Below are 21012 nucleotides of genomic sequence, written 5' to 3'. Positions count from 1 at the left end.
GGGCCCAGCTGCCCTGCTTTTCAGGTAACACCTGTGCCTTTATCACCCCCCACACCCCTCCCCCACCCCCGCCCCCCATAGCTCCTGTCCTTGGCTCCTTGCTGCCCTCCCCCCCACACACACCCAAATCTACCTCTGATGATGTCTGTGAAAGGCCTTTGCCTCAATAATACCTTCACTGCCCTGTCTCAGTACTGGGTCTTTGCAGTTCTCACCTGGATTATTGCCAGTCTTCCTAACTGGTCTCCCTTAACACTTGAATCTTTTAGGTCAAGCTGTTTTCCTCTATGGAAGCCAGACCAGTGTTTCTGGAATGCAGACATGATTATGTGAATGTGTATTGGTTTCCTTGGGCTGCTGTAGCAAGTGCACATAAACTCAGGAGAAGGGGGTGAGGGGGGTTGTAATTGTAGGAAGTTATTCTCCCACTGTTCTGGAGGCCAGAAGCCTGAGATCAAGGCGTCTGTCTGCAGGAGGTGTTCCTCTGCACTCGGGGGAGAATCCGTGCCATACCCCTCTCTCAGCTTTTGGGGCCTAGTAGCAGTCCTTGACTTGTTGATTTGCCACTCCAATCTTGGCCCTGGTCTTCGAATGGCCTCTTTGTTCTCTGCGTCTCATGTCTGCCTCTCCTTTCTGTTAATAAGGACACAAGTCATTGGATGTAGGGCTCACCCAAAACCTGGGATGACCTCATCTCAAGATCCTAACATTACTTGCACCTGCAAAACCCCTTCTTTGGTCAGATTCTGAGATTCCAGGAGTTAGGCTTAGACCTATATTTGAGGTTGCTATGTAACCCACTACATGCACCCTTGCTAAAAATCTTCCAGTGACACGCTTTTTTCCTTTTCCCTTCCAGGGCATATAACCTAAGCCCCTTAGCCTGGAGCACTTTCCCCAGCCTACAGAACTCATCACCCCATCTGCCTGCTTTGCTCTGCCCTGTGTTCCTCTGTGTGAAAGGATCTGGCTCTCCCACAGCCCTCTTTCTTTTTTATTAAGTCTCAGCAATGCCCCCCTTCCCTCTGAACTTGCCCATCTTCCTCCAAGTCCACAAAGCGTCCTGTATAGAGAAGACACCTCACAACTAACCAATCACAAAATCATGAAAACCACCCCCAAAGCCAACCAATGCAACAGATGGGGAGTGTGTGGAATTTTCTAAGGAATGCTTAATCTCAGGGAAAAAAAGCACTGAAACATACCTACTCATAAATTAGCTGTCAGTATGAAAAAAATTTACAAATCCTCATGGAAGAATTTGATCACTTATTGAAAAGGCCAACACCAACTTCCCAGTACACAGAAATTGTTGATGACCCTCAACAAAGGAGAAATATGAGCGTGGCCATGGATTTTGAAGAGGTAACTGGTTATTACTGTAATATTTATTTATTTATTTATTTATTTATTTATTTATTTAAAGATTTATTTATTTATTCATTCAGAGAGAGTGAAGAGAGAGGCAGAGACAGGCAGAGGGAGAAGCAGGCTCCATGCAGGAAGCCTGATGTGGGACTCGATCCTGGGTCTCTAGGATCACACCCCGGGCTGCAGGCAGCGCTAAACCGCTGCGCCACCGGGGCTGCCCTATTACTGTAATATTTAAATGGAATTCTGTTTGTCTGTACCTCAGGCCAAAATAACTGGACCATGATGAGAATAGTCTAGATAATCTTGGATTTTAACAGCATATTTAAATTACAATCCTGTTTAGGGATAGGACTGACTGGCAGTATGACCCTCCTCCCCCCCAAAAAAAAGTGTTCAGTAGGGGGAACAACTTTTGGAACTTCAAGTCATGGAGGAAAACCAGACATGGTGTCTGGTAGGTGCCAGGAACACAGGATTAGGACTTTACTATCAACACTGAATCATGGATGACATTTTGTTTGTGGATGGCTATACTTCATGGTTTCATTTTTTTTGTATTTCTATTTTTTTATTGTGGCAAAATATATATAACAACAGTTACCATTTTAAGCACTTTTAAGTATACACTCCAATGGCTTTAAGTACATTCACAGTGATTTTATTTCAACTTACTGAGGAATTCTAGAATGAATATAGCATAACTTAAAAGTGGCTTGACAGTGGAGATACCTGGCAGTCTCCTTTTTTTTTTTTTTTAAACCTATGGGAGAAAGAACTCTTTTTTTTTTTTTTTTTGAAAGAACTCTTTATGTCCTATACCACATTTGAGAAACTGATGGACTATTTTGTCAATATTTTCCTAGTACTTGGGCAGCCCAGGTGGCTCAGCGGTTTAGCACCGCCTTCAGCTCAGGGTGTGATCCCGAGGTTCCAGGATCGAGTCCCACACTGGGCTCCCTGCATGGAGCCTGCTTCTCCCCCTGCCTGTGTCTCTGCCTCTCTCCCTGTGTCTCATGAATACATAAATAAAATCTTTAAAAAATATTTTTTTCCCGGTACAGAGAGCTAAAAAACAAATAACAACAGAACTAATTTATAAACCTAGTGACATGGATGGAGGCTGTTGTTTTTCCAGGGCACTTTGTGCTTTCTCTGTTGGAGTGAGCTTTCTGGTTTGTAGGAGAAAAGAATCTCCAGAGAAAGTGGGCAAGCTGTCAGGAAAATAAGATGAACACATGGTACCGATCCAAATGGAGAGCCTGTGAGAAGCTGATGACTGTCCATGGAATTCTGGAGACTTTACAAGTCCTCCTCATGCCTCTGCGTGTAATTGAAGCTATATGAAAATATAGTTGAAATGAGAAGAAAAACATGGAGAACTTTGAAGATTTTGGTGTCTTCAATTGGGGTGGAATTATTTCAGCCTCCTCTTGGATTTTAATACTCATTTGACCACAGTGGTGTGCACACAGTTTTAAAATTTTTTTCGTGCCCCCTAAAAGATAACCCTCATTCTGCACAGAAACATCTTTTGAGTGATCATTGAATAATGGATTGATGGCAAGGTGCTTCGAATCTTGAGTTCTGCAAGTAAATTAATTTGAAAGAGAATGACATAAAGCTTCTCTGTTCTTTCTGTGAGAAAGTTTCTCCCAGATGATTTTTCAAGATGAGTAAAAGGAAAAGTGCATAATTGTAGCTGTCACTAGATCATTTTCTCCTTCGTTTTTTTTTGGGTCTATTCTTACCTGTTCAAATTGTGTAGACAGCTTTGATCATGCTACAATTGCCAAGCGGTTCACTCATCTGCCGAGTCCCCCGACTGCCAAACCACACCGTTCTCTCGCCTGATGACACTGTTCCACACTATCTGATGTTCATCCAATGCTTTGAACTCTGCTAGCGTTGCCTTCAGAAGAGAACATGTTCAGAAAGCTCCATGATGGACAATATTGAATTGTGTCACCAAGTTTTTTGAGTATAGGAAACAGAACACACAGGGCTTGGTTTTCACCACTCAGATTTGTATGTGGATTCCCAGACAGCTCTCATGTTCTAAAATTACTCTGGTCATCTCACTGAGCATTGCCTAGCTCTGCACTTCAAGGCTTCCAGAAGTGTTGGCCTACTTTCCTGGAAGCGAAAAGGAGATGGTCATTATTTATTAGTTTTCCATAGGAAGAAGAAGGGTTACCTGTAGTCCACTTTTACTGTGAGTGATCATTGGGTGGACTCTTCCTTTTTTGTGCAAGGCGTGCCAGTGTATTAGTGGGACAACACACATTTTTTTTAAGTAAAACCTTCTGAAGAGGAAGATGGCGTCTACATTTCAAGTTCGTAGGTTCATTAGTTGGTGGTGGCATTGCAGACTCGTACTATGGGGACACAGCCTTCGCCTTCTGTGTGACACCTGGCAGCCCTTGGGCTGGATGAATTTAGCATTAATTGATCTCCAAGGCCATCGAGTGTGTGCACACCAGCAATTTTCAAAATCAATTACAGGCTGACTTGAGGCACCCAAGCAGAGCGGAGGCCCTAGGAAAACGTTCCCTCCATTCGCTCCCTGCCACTTGAAATTTTACTGAGGAGGAAGATTCAGGGCCTGAGGCGGAAGTGACCAGATAAAATCGGGACAGCCAGTTGACAGGTGAATTTCAGGTATGTGACAAATGATGTTTTATGTCCCCCAAATTACTCGGTATATACTTTGCATGAGCAAAACGTGCATTATCTCACATTCCACTTGAGTGAAGCTGGAGCCTTCACTGAAAAATTCATCCTTTTTTCTTCCCTTTCTCTTTTCACTTAGCAAGCCCTTTAGAGCTGCAGGGACCAATGTCATGGCCACTAGTCAGTCACAAGTGGCTACCAAGCTCTTGAACTGTGGCTAATCTGAAATGCTATATGAGGTACACTTCTGAGAATTTGTATGAAGGAAGAAAAAAGACGATTTCTCATGAATAACTTCAGTATTGATCATATGATAAAATGACACTATTTACATATATTGGGCTAAAATATATTAAAATTAATTTCACTTGTTTCTTTTTAATTTTAATTTTTTATTATTTTTTATTTTTTAATATTTTATTTATTTATTCACTCATGAGAGAGAGAAAGAGAGGCAGAGACACAGGCAGAGAGAGAAGCAGGCTCCATGCAGGGAGCCTGACGTGGGACTTGATCCCGGGTCTCCAGGATCATATCCTGGGCCAAAGGCGGCGCTTAAACCACTGAGCCACCCGGGCTGCCCTCTTTTTAATTTTTAATATGGCTACGAAATAATTCAGAATGACATATGTGGCCTGCATTATATTTCTGCTAGTACCTCTTTAGAGCAAGGATTGGCAAATGTTTTCTGTAAAGGGCCAGATTGTAATTATTTTAGGCTTTGTGGGGGATTGAGTCTTTTTGGAAAATTGTCAACTTTGTAGCCATAGACAATATGTAAACAAGTGGGTGTGGCCGAGTGCCAATAAAACTTTATAGGGGTGCCTGGCTGGCTCAGTCCATAGAGCTTGCAACTCTTGGTCTTAGGGTTGTAAGTTTGAGCCCCACATTGGGTGTAGAGATTGCTTAAAAATCAGATCTTTAAAAAAAAAAAAAAACTTCATAAAAATAGGCAGCCCCTTATTTGGCCAACAGGTATGGTTTGCTGATGCCTGCTTGAGAGGCGTAGGGTTTTTATTTATAATTTTTAAATTGAATATCTCCACATGTCTCTTAGCCTCATTGATTTGGGCAGAGCAGGAAAAAATTGGTAAGTGGATAATTTACCTTTCTCAAGATGGTTCAACTACTAAATAGGAAGGTATTGACAAAATATTGTTTTTTGTTTTTGTTTTTGTTTTTTTTTAATAAAGGAGAAGAAAAAGCATGAATAGGGCCACTGGTGTGTGAGTCTATACTTGCCTCAAAGCCTCCGGGATACATGCACAGGGTTGTATAGGTGGGTTGTCATCCATCTTTCAGAGGCAAACAGAACCCGGGATATATATTTTGTCCTGAGTGGTATAGAAATATAAGGGCATGCTTCACGCACAATCCATTTGAAAAATAGCAACACCAGGGGATTCCTGGGTGGCTCAGAGGTTTAGCGCCTGCCTTCTGCCCAGGGCGTGATCCTGGAGTCCCAGGATCGAGTCCCACATCAGGCTCCCTGCACAGAGCCTGCTTCTCCCTCTGCCTGTGTCTCTGCCTCTCTCTCTCTCTGTATCTCTCATGAATAAATAAATAAAATCTTAAAAAAAATAACAACACCATCTAACAGATGTTAAAGAAATGAAGCAATTAAAAAAAAAAAGAAATGAAGCAATAGTAACGGGGGCTTTGATGCTGAGAAAGTGAAAGGAATTTTTACAAAGAGCTGTTGGAGTAGTAAATCCCTTTTCTCACCCAATTAAAGTGTTTTTATCTGCTGAGAGAATGGCATGATATCATTTAGGAGAATTGATTTCCATGTGATTGGAAAATACCCTGAAATGTGAAAGCTGTTCAGGATCACACACATACAAAATACCAGTGACAGGTGCACATACATTTTTGAGAGGTGGGCTAGGGAGTCAGACCCGTCAGCTACGAGGTATAAACAGAGGAGGTGCTTGTATGTTTCTTTTACTGATGTGGGAGGCTTAGAAGTGCTTCCAGAATAAAAAGATCACAAATGAAAGTGTAATCCCAGGAAATTTCTAAATTAAAGTTTGATTTATTACCTGTTTCATGCTCTTCTCTTCGGTGTTGAGGGAAACTGGAAACAATTTATGTCCTTTCAGTTCTGCCGTCCATGAATTGTGCCTCAGTGTCAATGTGTAAGTTGAATTTCAATTTTCATTGTTATTTTTCCCTGTTGACGCTGGCGCATAAACATAATTGGGTTGGAACTAAAGTTATTGCTTAAGTAGCTGGGAACTCCTGTGGCATTAGATTACGGCTGGTGATGGGGTGCACTTTTCAAATGTGCAGGTTTACAGCCTTCAGGGATTGCAGTGAATGGCTCGTTCACATGACTTCCATGTCTTGGTTTTCATTAACTTGTCCAAAGTCTAGATGTTCTACTAGAAGAAAAGTACGTAAAATTTAGTCTATGCTACCATGCAATGGGAACTTTGCTCAGGAGTTTATATATGTTATTTCACCATCGGAATTGTCCTTTGGAGTGTTTTAGAATACAAAATCTAGGGGCCCCTGGGTGGCTCAGTGGTTGAGCATCTGCCTTTGGCTTAGGTCGTGATCCCGGGGTCCAGGGATCGAGCCCCACATCAGGCTCCCTGTAGGGAGCCTGCTTCTCCCTATGTCTCTGCCTCTCATGAATAAATTAAAATCTTAAAACAAAGAACACAAAATCTATAGTCATAGGAAACACACAAAGGACTTGGTAATATAAATTAATACTTAAATAACAATGTAAACAGCATATTCCCTTTTATTCTCCGACTAAACCATCTGTGATTAAAACTACTTTCCAATGATATACATTGAGACACAAATGATCAGTCTGATCATTTCTAAAGCATTTGTTGCTTTCAGAAGTTGATCATGGGATTTTCTACTCAGTATGGCTGCCGTGAGCAAAACGATGCCAGAATTTGATATCAGCAACGGCATGGAGCCGTCCCAGGGATGCTGTGCTCTCCAGGTTGGTCTCGCCCCCACCCGGGTCGAATGTTGAGATCTGACAGCCAAGATGATGGCATCTGGAGGTGGGGCCTTGGGAGGGGACTAGATCAGGAGGTAGGTTATGGGGTTAGTGCCCTAATACAAGAGACCCCTCGAGAGCTACCTTGCCCCTGCCACTGTGTGAGGACACAGCGAGGAGGTGCCCTTCTCTGAACCAGGAAGTGGCGTCTCACCAGACAGAATAATTACCATTTAACTTGCCAAAGATTGCCATCTCAGACAATGTTGGTTGGCATTGAACAGCATGACTCCACTACGTGAAGTTGCCCCGGACCACAGGAGGGTTTTATTTTCATAAAACATTGTGGTTTACCTATTTGAGTCAAAACGGACTTAAAGCTGAAAATGTTAGGACAGCAGAAATTCACTGACCAGCACCAGGAGGTATCACATCAACATAAAAGACATTTGTGATCTTTTTATTCCAGAAGCACTTCTAAGCCTCCCTCATCAGTAAGACAAGCATACAAGCACCTCATCTGTTCACAGATCACAGCTGATGGGCCTGACTCCCCAGCCCACCTCTCGAAAACATGCATGTTTCTCTGTGTCACTGCGTGTGTGGCTGTGCGTGTGGAGAGTGTTGCAGGTTACATGGCATGCCAGCCTGTGTGTGTGTGTGTGTGTGTGTGTGTGTGTGTGTGTGTGCTTTGCTCCATTGTCAGGAACTTGAGTTCATGAGCTGCTCTTTGGCTCTGGATGATGGTGATCTCAGTCTACTTTCTAAAAGTGATTTCACCCGTTTCTGCATTCCTTTCATGCACAAGATCACTGACGATGGTTGCCATCAACTTATATTGAAAAATGTTCTTCTTTTACTGTTACTTGAGGGGCTATTTCTCTATTTTTGCATATCCCTGATGCAGCACAAAGGCATTCCTTCCCTCCGCCCCCGCATATGTGCACTTCACAAGCTGAGCATGAATCTAATGAAATGATTTAAGTTAGCTTCCATGAGGCAAAAATCTTGGGTCTACACTCAGGCTTAGAAGTGGAGTAAAAACAGATCTGGGAAAAATTACTATGAGCTGCTTGTGCGGTTCCCATTACATTCTCCTCTACTTCTGAGACAGAGAGGGGACGCTGTGCAGGGTGGAGGAATCACGGGCTGGATAATGTATTACAGAAATGTGGCCTGTTTGTGCTTGATTATGATGATAGCAGTGTAATTTGTGCATAGTGTGAGCTGTGCTAGAAATGTTAAAGCTTCTGATCCAGCCAAGCTTTTCCCTTAGCTTGCTTGTTAATCAGCCTCAAAAAGCACTAGAACCTTTTGCTAAGTTAGTAAAATATCAAGAAGAATAATTACAGTGTGTAAAAATAGCAAGAGAATAGAACAGTACTTAAAATGTGTTTTGCAACCCAGTACATGCAATCTTCCTTTTCTTTCCAAAGATTCCTTATGGTATCTTTTCTTGGGTTCCCCATGCACTAGTGAGGGTAGGCTGTGCGATGACACAGTAACAAACAAGCCCCAGTCACTTTAACACTTAGCTTATTTTTTGCTCGTTTATATATTTATTTATTGCTCTTGCTACATATCACTGTAAGCTGGCCTGGGGCCTCTGCTCATTGTAGTCACTTGGGGACTGAGGTTGATGGAATGGGGAGATGGGGGAAATGACAACCACATCATAAAATACCTCCCAAAACATCACATTTCTCACCTTCACTGGGGGCAACAGGTCACCTGGCAATACCCGAGTGGAGATTTTTTTTTTTTAAAGATTTCTGTATTGATTTGAGACAGAGTGTGTGTGTGAATACTGGGGGAGAGGCAGAAGGAGAGAGGAACCCCAAGCGGATTCTATGGTAAGTGCAGAGCCTGACACAGGGCTTGATCTCACGACTCCAAGATCATGACCTGAGCCCAAACCAAAAGTCAAATGCTTACCTGACTGTGCCACCCAGGCACACCTGTTGAATGGGGATGTTTACTCCTTCTTCAGAGAGGGTCCTAGAATAGCAAAACTATAAGCTACCACACCAGATAGCAGGATTTGATACATTACAGTGTTTAAATATATGACATAATCATGGTAATGGCACAACTATTAAACCCAGATTAGTAGTAAATATGCTATATATGAGGTGTGCTAGGAAGCCAAAAATAATGTGCTCTAAGCCATTAGTCGTCCTGGAGTCTTTGCTTATTTTCTCCCTGCAAATACTTGCAATTCTTTGAAAAATCTCAATGTCTAGGTCCTGAATGTTTCACACTTCATTTCTTCTAAGGCTTTTCTTTAAAAAAAAAAGGGGGGGGGGAGGGAAAGAAAAGGAAAAATTAATTTTTTAATACAGAATGTCTTGTTGGTAAGGATTTAGCAAATACAGAAAAGTATAAATAAAGAAGAAAAAATATGTTTATCATTGCACCTCCCTGAAGTTGAGAATTTCAGTTCAAGGGACATACACATGGCATAGATGCCACTGAATTAAAAAAAAAAAGAAAAAGACATATCCCATTTTAAACGAATTTGTATTCCTTTGGTAACGAAAAGGTTGAACATTTTCTCAACAGGCGTTTAGAGTCCTGTGCATTTATTCTCCTATGTTTTCTTCTCTTCTGTGTAGGACTATTTTGAATGTAAGTGACAAAGACCCAATTCCGAGTGGCACTGGTGACAGAGAGCATTGGCTCTAGTGAGGATAGAAGTGTAGCAGGTTTCTGGAGTGGCTGGAAACGGGTTCCAGGGCCCCTCGTTCTTACAGAGCTGTCCGTCCATCATCTCTGCTTCCCTTTGGAAACTGGCTTTATCCTTTGCCCCTAGAGCTGCTGCTCCTGACAAGCAGCGGCCACAGCGGCCAGCATGTCCCAGGCTTCCGGCTACAGCTGTGCCGATGGGGAGGGATTCCATCACACCCAAGGGACCCAGTGTGGATCAATCAATGGTGGATGCCTTTGTTTCAGCCAAATAGTTGGAATGGAGAGAGGTGGGTTCCAGAAGAAGGGCACTTGTTCCAAGAGAAGAGAGAGGCACTGAGCATGCCCTTCGCCATTTCATCTTTAAAATAGAATTTTTACTTAAACAAATACTCATCTTGGCTGCTGGGTTTTCAAATAATATATAGAGAAAGGTCAGGTTCACCTCATGTGTCATCTGCAGATTCTGCCCATAGGTACCCATTACTGATTGGAGTATAATCTTCTCAGTCATTTCCTGTGCATTTACAGATAAGTATCTGCACAAACCCTCCAAAAATGCCTGGAGATTTTAGGGGAGAAGTGATGGATTATGGATCAGTTTCCTAGGGCTGCTGTAACAAAGTACCAAAATCTAGGTGGCTTAAAACAACAGAAATTTATTGTCTCTGAGTTTTGGAGGCTGGAAGTCTTCAATCAAGGTATTAGCAGGGCCAGGATCCTCATGAAGGTTTTAGGAAAGGATCCTTCCTTGTCTCTGCCAGCTTCTGATATTTTCTGCCAAGAAAATAGCATTTGACATTCCTTGCCAAAGTCCCATCTCATGGCCACCTTCAACATACCTTATACGCAGGACATGATTCGACCCATAACAAGTTGAAGATATGATTTTAAAAAAAGATTTTATCTATTTCTTTGGGAGAAAGAGAGTGAGCAGGAGGGAGAAGGAGAGAAAATCTGAAGCAGGCTCTGTCACAGTGGGTGCAGTGGGGCTCCGACGTGGGGTTCCATCTCACAACCTCAAGATCATGACCTGAGCTAAAACCAAGAGTCAGCTGCTTAACCAACTGAGCCACCCAGGTGCCCCTGAAGATATGATTTTTTAAAAACTCAATGGTATTTTCATGGATATATTGCTTTGCAAACCACTTCTATTGTGTTGATAATAACCTTGGACCGCTTTCAACATTAGTACATTCATTTCTCCTTCATGCTCTATAATTGCTACCCAGATTTTGTAGTGTGGCTTTTCCAGAGTTTGTTTGACATACGGTCTTGTGAAGGGCAAGCATTTTGCCCGGGTGAACATCCAGGATTCCAATTGTGGGGTCAAAAGTCATTGTATTTAAATTTTTAATAGATGTTGCCAACTGACCTTCAAAATGTCCTTCCATAGTTGGGGCACAAGGGCACCTTGTCTACACATCTTTATAAAGATTTGATACCACTCAGTATTTCACTCCATTTTTGTCAATTTGAAACGATACTTCATTATACTTTGAATTATTCTGATTAGTACTTATATTGAGCATCTTTTCACATCTTTATCAGTTTTGTATACTTCTTGTTCTATAAAGTGGCAATTTGTATCTACTCCTTTTATGTTTCTTCTATTGACTTTTTCTACAAATTTGTGAGAGTTGTTTAGATAATGAGCATCTTAACCTCTTTGTAGTCTTTTTTTGCACTGTTTTTCCTTTTTATCTTAAATTAAAAAAACATTTAAATTTAATATTGTGAAATCTACAGGTCTTTTCTCTGTGATTTCTTCTAGTGCTTTGATGCATAGTGCTTCCTTCCCCACATTAGTCTATGTGTATGGTGCCATTGTCAACACCTCGCATTTTCATCTATCTGGCCCTTTTGTGACTAAGTCCTAACTTTGGTGGTCTCAATTGACAAGATCAAGGGTTGGCAAACTTTTCTGGAAAAGGGCCAGATTGTAAATATTTTAGGTTTTAAGGCCATATGGTTTCTGTGGCAACTACTTTGCTGTTGTTGCGGCTGGAAAGTAACCATAGACAATATCTAAATGAATGGATGAATGGGCATGTCTCTGTGCCAATAAAACAACTTTTTTTTTTTTTTTTACAAAAACAGGTGGCAGGCTGTAATATGCCAACCCCTGTTTCAGACAATTGCCAAATCTCTTATTCATTGAGGCAGGTCATTTAGGCACACCAGTGTCTTTTTTTTTTTTTTTTTTTTTTCTTACACCAGTGTCTTTTACTTAGAGATAAGCAATAAACACATAGTGTAGTGATTGCAAAATCAAATGTCCCACACCAATTAATGGCTAGCTGAAAAATAGTTTTTTGCCTACCAAGACTCAACAAATCATATAGTTATGCAACTATAATCACATAATTAAATTCCTTCTAGGCATTTGGGTCTGAGATTCCTTTACTTGTCAAAAGACAGTGATAGGGATTTTATAAATGCCTCAGGTTGACTGTGTGCAATTCTATTTTGCAAAGAAAAAGAAACACTGATACAGTTACTCTGCTGATATGGGAAAATTGGCAGCTTCAGAGAAATAGCATTAGCTGTCATGTGAAGGAAGTAAACATCTTTGTGACACAATTGGAAAAGCAACCATGGAACTGATGACATTTAACTACAAATGCATCTTCTCTTAAAAATTTTGATTTGCTCGTTGAATGATTACAAATGGACTAGAGAGCATCCAACAGGATCATTATGTCAGACCTTAGTCCATCCCAAATTATTCTTGGTGGAAGCCCTGAAGAGTCAATGGTGGCGAGGTTTGGGAACCTCCGGGGTTAAGGGTCACCTGGAGGATTGGATACATGGCAGATTACTGCTTTTTGCAGTTACAGGTTCTCTCCTGGCTAGAGGAGGAATGCGAGATGGTCTGTGGAATGACAGGGTAAACTCCTGGTCCGGGGTTCGTCTCCAGAATCAAACCGTCTGGGAGCACTGCCTGGGAATCTGCACTGAGACAAGAACCTTGGTGATCCTTCTAAGGTATCTGTACAGTTTAAGAACTTCTTATATAAGGTTTCACATCCCAAAATTAACTTGCAGTGAATCTAATCAATTGTAGGAGCTGTTCTCAACTTATCCATTTTATGTCCGGGGCAAAGAGTGTTGGGGATATTTATGTCTGATTGTAGGAAATGACTCCATGGAAAAAATGACTCTATGTTTTTAACTTAACTTTATCTTCCTGGCTTGGCTGTTTCAACCATATCACAATTCTGTCTGTAAAATGTTCTGATGGCTACTGAGACCAGGATTGTTACTAACATTAACTCTGATGGTCCCTTCTAGCTTCATTTTACTCCTAATTCCTTTTTGTAATATTAATCTGAAGTTATTTAACAAAAACAAAACAAAATAATCACACCAAAAATGAGTAACAATAAGCATTCTCTTGTTTGGTTTTTCAAAGATTTTATTTATTTATTTGAAACAGAGAGAGTATGCACAAGCAGGAGGAGGGGCAGAGGGAGAGGGAGAAGCAGACTCCCTGCTGAGTAGGGAGGCCAGTGTGGTGCTGGATCCCAGGACCCTGAGATCATAACCTGAGCTGAAGGCAGATGCTTAATGGGCTGAGCTACCGAGGTGCCCCTAAGCACTCTCTTGAATTGGCATTTTTTAAAAAAGATTTTATTTATTCACGAGAGACACACAGAGAGAGGCAGAGACACAGGCAGAGGGAGAAGCAGGCTTCCCATGGGGAGCCCGATGTGGGACTTGATCCCAGGACCCCGGGATCACGAACTCAAGGTAGATGCTCAACCACTGAGCCACCCGGGTGCCCCAGCATTTTTTTTTTTAAAGATAAAATTCTGCAGTCATGTCTGTGGCAGCATAGGACTTAGGAGAAGGAGAAAATGAATTTGTCTGTTTTTTTTTCCCTCTTGTATGACTCTTTTGATCATATATATATGTATATATTTGTAGTTTTATGGTTTATTAGCACAAATTGGACATGTACACAAGCTGCCTGTGTATTTATTTTCTTTGCTGCACAGCCTGGCATTGCTATTGGTGACTCTGAGGGCCAGCTGGGCAGCTCTCTCTGCAAATGGCTTTGCAATTTTTGGAGGAGATGCTGTGAGCAATCTCTACACAGTGTGATCTGTTGCATGTCAGCAGCACTCCAAACTCCTCAACGTCGTGGACTAGAAACCAGACACCATTGGGGACCATGTGCTTTGTTTTTTTGTTGCTCCCATAACCAGTGTTGGGCGTCAAGATCTGGCCCTTGACTCTCCTGTGCACCCTAATGCCCAGAAACCCAGTGCCTCTGGGTTTCTGCCAGCTGTACTTAATTTTGACATATAGTCTTACTGGTATCTGATGGCCTTTCTGGTCTTCTTTCTAACAATTTGTGGTTTCAGGGATCCCTGGGTGGCGCAGCGGTTTGGCGCCTGCCTTTGGCCCAGGGCGCAATCCTGGAGACCCGGGATCGAATCCCACGTCGGGCTCCCGGTGCATGGAGCCTGCTTCTCTCTCTGCCTCTCTCTCTCTCTGTGATTATCATAAATAAATAAAAAATTAAAAAATATTAAAAAAAAAAAACAATTTGTGGTTTCAGCAAAGGTATGAGAGCGCCATGCTGCTGAGGAACAGATGGAGGCCACCTCCGCAGGCGGCAAGGAGGAAGACAGTGGTCCCATTTTCTTAGTAGTATTGCTTCAAAGAGAAATGGTATTGCTTTCATGCTTAACCCCAGCTCTCATAAGTTAAATTTGCCTGGCATTGTTAAAGTATTTAGGGACTCTATGTTAACACAACACACTTTCTTAAATATTCGTGTGCATCTGTCTTAGTTGGGCTCTCAGTATTTAAGGGCAGCTCATGTCTTACTTGTCTTTCTGGAGCCATGCCTCACAGCATCTGCCCCTTATATACATCCCCTAAAGGACTGACATTTGTGTGTTGGAAGGGACATCTTCATGAGAAATGCCAGCTGATCTTCATGTTAGTTACCTTTGGTTTAAAAGCCTATTTTTTTCCACCCAAGATGAGATGAAAACTTTGACTTCTTTATTCTACATCTTGAAAAAAATCCAGGTGCTAGAGGCTGATTGTATATCTTTTCTACAACCTGAATTTCCACACGTACAGTAACACCCCCACATCACTTTGCCTACATCAAGTTTGGGTGTTTGAATGCCAGCTGATGAGTGCTGATTTTAAACTCTCCTGCTTAAAATTTATTTATTTATTTTTCCCTGAGAGTGCTCACTTTCTGGTTCCCAGTAGTTGGATTTCTCTTTCTATTCTGGTGGGCCTAAAAGCCTCAGAAATGCTTTTGTTTGTGCTGTTGTTTAGAGAAGGGGAAGAAATGACTGGCTTTTATCTACAATCTATGTCCGATAAAGATTGCTTTGCCATAAAAGAAGCAAACAATAAAAAACCACAAGTGCAAGATGCTAAGTCTTAAAGTATTCCCACTGAACCAAACCAAACCAAAACAAGTTGGTGTAGAGAGTTGACAGGGAGTTCACCCAGCTGCAGGTGTCTTTGTCAAGGGCAGAGGGAAGGTACTTGACTTTTCTAGGTGAATTTTCCAAGTGAGTTGATAAAATAATCTCAAAAAGTCAGGTTTAAAATTCCCTATTTAACTATCTGTAAACTTTCTGGCTCATCTGTTGCACAATTACTATCAGCAATTCCTCTTACAAACAATAAAATAACTCCATTCTCTTGAGAAAGTCTTCAAATAAGTTGAAATTTTTGTTTTTGTTTTCCTGGAGGTGTTTTTTTCTGTTTTACTTTTTTTGTTTGTCTGTTTGTTTATCAAGATATAATCTATATATGATAAAAATTCACTCTTTTGCAAATGTGGAGATGAGAAGTCTTCAGACTACATAAACTCATGGGTTCAGTTTGGCCCACTGCTTGTTTTGTTACTGGCACACAGCCTCTCCTATTCATTTATGTATTACCTATAAATGCTTTCTTGCTACAATGGCAGACTTGAGTAGCTGCAACAGTTTTGATCTGCAAAGTCAAAAATATTGTCTATCTCGCCTTTTACATAAGGTCTGTAGACTTGGATATAGTTTTATAAATCTTACCAACTTACACAATCATGTTACTATCACCACAATCAAGACATAAAAAATTTCCATTGCCCTTAAAAATTGAGGAAGCTACAATTTGAGGTAAGAAACGGTTTTAGAGAAGTAAACTTTTTCTCTACATTTAAGTTGACTTTAGGGTTTGAACATCCTAAGTCATTAGGTATACACAAGATTTTGGACATTTGTGGTTGGTCTTTCCAGCAGAGATTGGCCACTTCTCTGCTCTACAGAACTCTGATTTCCTCTTGAGGAATTTCGGCCCCCACCATTTTTGTATCAGACGTGTGGGTGGGCTGGATCCTGGCCAAAGCCCCTTCTGTCCCCTACTGATTCCAAAGATGCCTCCATGGATTCACATATGCCAGAGCCAATGGGCTGCAAGGACTTCTGGGAGAGAAAAGCATCATTTGTCCTTGGGTGCTGCCAGAATAGAGTCTTCACTCATTGGATTCGAATGAGGAAGCATCTTGAGTGGCTGACTCCCTTGGGGCCCCATGACAGATATGGAGACTTGGTGTAGAAGCGAAACTCAGGCTGCCTGGGCAGTACTGAGAAGTGGAGAGAAAAACCCAATCCTGGTCACGAGGACTCTCTGAACCCAGATTCAACCCTTGTCTCTCAGTAGCCTTATGGCCAGATACTCCGGTAAATTTCCTTGACCATGCAAGTTGGCTGGAGAAGGAATTTCTATTATTTGTAACCAGATGAGCTGCAATTGATGCCCCATTCTGTAACATTCAGGGAATTACAAACTTAAAGAAACTCCCAATACAGACATTTATGCTATGGTTGAGGCTTTGATACTACTACTTAGCTCTCTGGAAACAGGAGCTGCCTTGTAATTTCTTAATCTGTTAATCAAATTCTCACTCCCTCCTTCCTTCACCTGATATTTGCTGCAGACCTGCAATGTGGCAGGAGAACCCACAGTGACCAAAATGTTCTGAGGAAGCACACGTTTGAGTGGGTTTACAGCCAAAAAACCCAAATGTGCACTAGTTAGATAGCCATAGGGTACCATAAAGACAGATGGAAGGTGGAATGGCAAGGTTTCACGGAGATGGGCCAAAGAAGGTCTTCCTGAGAAGGCAACATTTGAACGGATCTGAATGAAGGGCTCTGAATGAGCCTCAAGGGAGGGAGCAAATTGTAGGCAGAGAGAACTTCTAGGGCACAGCCCTGGAAAGGACTGTATTGGTTTGACCAGAAATAGGCAGATGTTGCAGGTGGGTGAATGGGTGGGATGGGAGAACCAGTTGAAGATAAGCATAGAGTGACACAATTAGCCTTCATGACTAATGGCTCAATGTGGAATCACTAGCAGCAAAGCCAGCATTTGGAAATGAGTATTTAGGGAAAGAAAGGTCTCACCTGAAGGGCAACTGATGCCTTGTGGGTTAACTGCAGTTACTGTGGCAAGCACGAGGATCTCTTTTCAGGAAGACGGGGGAAATTTTGGCAGCCCTCAAATACGGTTTTGTAGATTAATTGGTTAGGACAGCCTGGAGTGGGCTTCCCAGGTGTGTAAGGATGCATGGCCTGTGGAGGTTGGGTTGACTGCAACTCTTTCTGCTCCCAGCAGCAATGCAGGGGGTGACAGAAGGGATCCCAAGATCTTCCTACAGGGCCACCTTCCCCTGAACCACCTGCTGCCTAAGCAGTCACATCACTGCTTTCGCATCCAAATCGCCAGTTGTTTGTTTTGATATCTTCTTAACAAATGCTGGACAGAAAATGTGCAGAGTTCCAGGACCTGTTTCACTGTAAATGCAGCAAAATGCACTGACAGTCAAGTCCCCAGCTTTGTGGGAGCAAACATGTCCGTAAATGTAACTTGCAAGGCAATGCTAAACCCGATGAATGAGAGCTCTAAGGGAATGCCTGGTGATTACATCCAAGAGAGAATTCAGGTTTTAGATGCTCTAAGGATTTACACCAAAGTCATGTAACCTTTGCTATTCTTTGCTCGAAATATATTGAACAAAGACTCCTAATCCAAATGTTCCATTTTACATGTGTTTATTGAGTGCTTTCTCTGGCTGACGGTTCAAGAAAATGATACAGCCTTCATCCACAAAGAACTAGCATCTGGTTGGGAGAGGCAGATAAAATAAGCCAGTACTTTCTGAGTACTTGCTGGTCTGTAGAGATGTGAACAAGGCACCTATTAGCGGTCACTTTGATTTCTCTCTGCCCCCAGCTCCTGGCAACCACTAAGATACTTTCTGTCTCCAGATTTGCCTATTCAGAATATTTCATAGAAATAGAATCATACAATATGTGGACTTTGTGTTTGCTGCCTTTCCCTTAGATTAGTGTTTCATCCCTGCAGCAACATGAATCCATACTTCATTCCTTTTTATGGCTGAATAACATGCCATTGGACGGATATGCCACATTTTATTTATGCATTTATCGATTAATGGGCATTTGGTTCGTGTCCGCATTTTGGCGGACATATAAATGTGCTGCTTTGAACACTTGTGTATGAGTTTTTGTTTGGACGTATGTATGCTTCTGGTTTTCCTGCTGAGCTGCAAGGAGATTTAAAGTTGAGGGGGATGGGGCATTTGTTTACAGAGAAAGATCAGGAGGGTGGGGGGATGGGGTAACTGGGTGACGGGCACTAAGGAGGGCACTTGATGGGATGAGCACTGGGTGTTAAACAATATGTTTGCAAATTGAATTTAAATAAAATATTTAAGAAAAAGAGAGAGAGAGAAAGATCTGGTCCAAGGCCCAGAGAGTTTGTTGAACAGACTAACACTGCCAGGTATGGGAGAGGGTCCTGTGTGGCCTGAAGCATTGGGCAGCTTCAGTCTCTCTTCCCCGGGGTCCAGAGAGTAATATTTAGGTTGCCTGAACTACAAAGGGTCTGATGTGGAGAGGGAGAGGAAGACAGAGGGACGTTGAGGAGATGGGGTAGAGGGAGGGGGCATCTGCATATCTAAGTTTTTGCTTTTAGTTCACTCCTTACAACTGAGACGATAAATTTGACTGTTTCTGGAAAGTTCTTCAAGCCAAGAAGAAAGAAGTTTGTAGCTGTTACCAAGTGAAAAGTCATAGGTCACCGAACACACAGTGCCCCAAACAGATTTAGCTGGACTGGTTCTTGGATTTTGTGGATTCTATGTTCATTATCTAACACTTGTGGCTCTGTGGAAGCTTGATAAGAGTCTTTTTAAAGAAGGTACTTGCTGGATGTTCTGTTCTGCTTTCCCTCTGGGTGTCTGTAAATGTGTCACACTACCCCTCTCCGAACCGCACTGAACTTCCCCCATGAAACCACGGGAATGGGGAGATTATTTGCAAGTGTTTATTTAGAGCAGAGGTGAAAGTTCTAAGGAAATCCGTAATCTCCTTTCTCTCATTTCTGCAAATCGGAGATTACTTTTCCCCCTCTTTCTGCAGGGCTGATGAAACCAAGCAAAAAGAACATTTCGAGAGGCCAACCTCTTTCTATGTGGCAAGAGTTTGGCTGGAAGGAAAGGAGAAGTGAGGAATAAGCTGTGAAGGAAAGAGTTCCCCTTGATTAATCCGAATTGGCAGTGTTTGTCAGCGAGAATCCTTCTTACTATGCACTTGCAGGGAGGGTGTCCAGACACTCCTGCTGTAATTTACGACTAGTCTCTGGATTCATACTTTTCTTGTCCTCTGTTCTCATAGTTTATGAGTGACAGAAGAAGCATACTAATTAGTCAACTGTCATTTGGAAACTCGGAAAAAAAAATAGGATTTACCATGAATTTTCAAATTCTGGGTCTGGTACACTGTAATAGTTTTCATGCTTTTCATCACATTTTGGGGGAGTCTTTTCTTCCTTCCTTGATTGCTTCTGACGGCTTTGCCCAGGACAGAGATGGGACTGCAATGGAATGAAATAATTTCTCTTGTGTGGGATTGTGGGAGTGAGTTCCATTAAGAGAAGGTTACACCACAGACACTGTGTAGCAACAGCTGCGTGGATGGAAATTTCCAGTCTTTTTTGTTGCAATGTTTTCCATTTTTATATGTGCAGGGAAGTGTGTGCTTAACTGAACTCAGCTGTTTGAACATTCACAGAAAAGTATGAGATAATACCTGTCTTTGCCACTTAAGCAATGTTGAATAATAGCAGAAAAGATGTGTGTCGTTTACAAGAGTTCATGAAATACTTATTTTGTGACCAATACTGTGCCACACACCAAGGGGGATTTTAAAAAGCACAGTGTTTACATTCTGATTGATATGCTGAAATATATGTGCCTGACATAATATGCAGAGTTTTTGTTTTGCCTTTTTTTTTTTTTTTTGATGATGAGAAAATGAAAGATTGCTGTAGGATATTTCATGGTTCATGGAAGTGGTGAGTTTTGAGTTGTACTTTGAGAATGGATAGAGCTTTTTATTTTTATTTTTAAAAAAATCTTATTTATTCATGATAGACACAGAGAGAGAGGCAGAGACACAGGCAGAGGGAGAAGCAGGCTCCCTCCCCCTGGATAGACCTTTTTAAAAAAATTATTGAAGAATACATCCAGGGGCGCTTGGGTGGCTCCATCAGTTAAGCATCTGCCTTCTGCTAAGGTAATGATCTCAGGGTTCTGGCATCGAGCCCTGTGTTCATCTCTGCGCTCATCAGACAGTCTGCTTTTCTTTCTCCCTCTGCTGCTCCCCCTGCTTGTGCTCTCTCTCTCCCAGGTAAATAACAATCTTTTTTGTTAATCTTAAAAAAAAAAAAGAATACATTCAGAAAAGGGTATGTATGTGTCTTCAGTGTACAGCTTGTTGACTTTTCATGACTGAGCACACCCCTCAAATCAACACTCAGATCAAGGAAAGAACAAACATTCTAGGCACTCTGGAGTTCCTTCTTTCATCCCCCATCACTTTTTAGTCACTACCACCTCTACCTTTCTGAACAGCTTGAACTAATTGGCTCATTTCTGTACTTTCTACACACTGAATGATGCATCCCTCCGACATGATAGAATGATACTCTTTTGTGTCTAGCTTCTTTAGCCCATCCTGATGCCTGAGGCATCCCTGGTGCTAAATGTGTTTTCAGATCATCCATTTTCATTGCTGTGTAGTATTCCCCTGTTTAAATATGCCAAATTTACCCACTGTGTTGTTTTGGGGGCTTCATGGGGTTTCCAGTTTCAGGGTATTTTGCATAATGTTGCTATGAATATTGAAATGGATATCTTTGGGTGAAAATATGTACATGTTGGATATATATTTACATGGGACTGAGAGCGCTCAGTTTTAGTAGAT

General features: G+C 41.8%; 1 long non-coding RNA gene across 1 annotated transcript in view; it reads left to right on the top strand.

The window, feature by feature from the left end:
- The first annotated feature begins 2250 nt into the window (after positions 1-2250).
- Positions 2251-21012, top strand: part of LOC140629011 (uncharacterized) — a 37425-nt gene continuing 18663 nt past the window's right edge. Inside the window, exons 1-2 of the long non-coding RNA XR_012026886.1 lie at positions 2251-4032; positions 12529-12682. This is a non-coding gene — a long non-coding RNA (uncharacterized lncRNA). The remainder of the gene's footprint in view (positions 4033-12528; positions 12683-21012) is intronic.

Source organism: Canis lupus, chromosome Y (genome assembly GCF_048164855.1).
Source record: "Canis lupus baileyi chromosome Y, mCanLup2.hap1, whole genome shotgun sequence".
Classification (NCBI taxonomy): Eukaryota; Metazoa; Chordata; class Mammalia; order Carnivora; family Canidae; genus Canis; species Canis lupus.
Note: the sequence above shows the minus strand (reverse complement) of the source record. Positions and strands in the feature narration are given on the sequence as shown.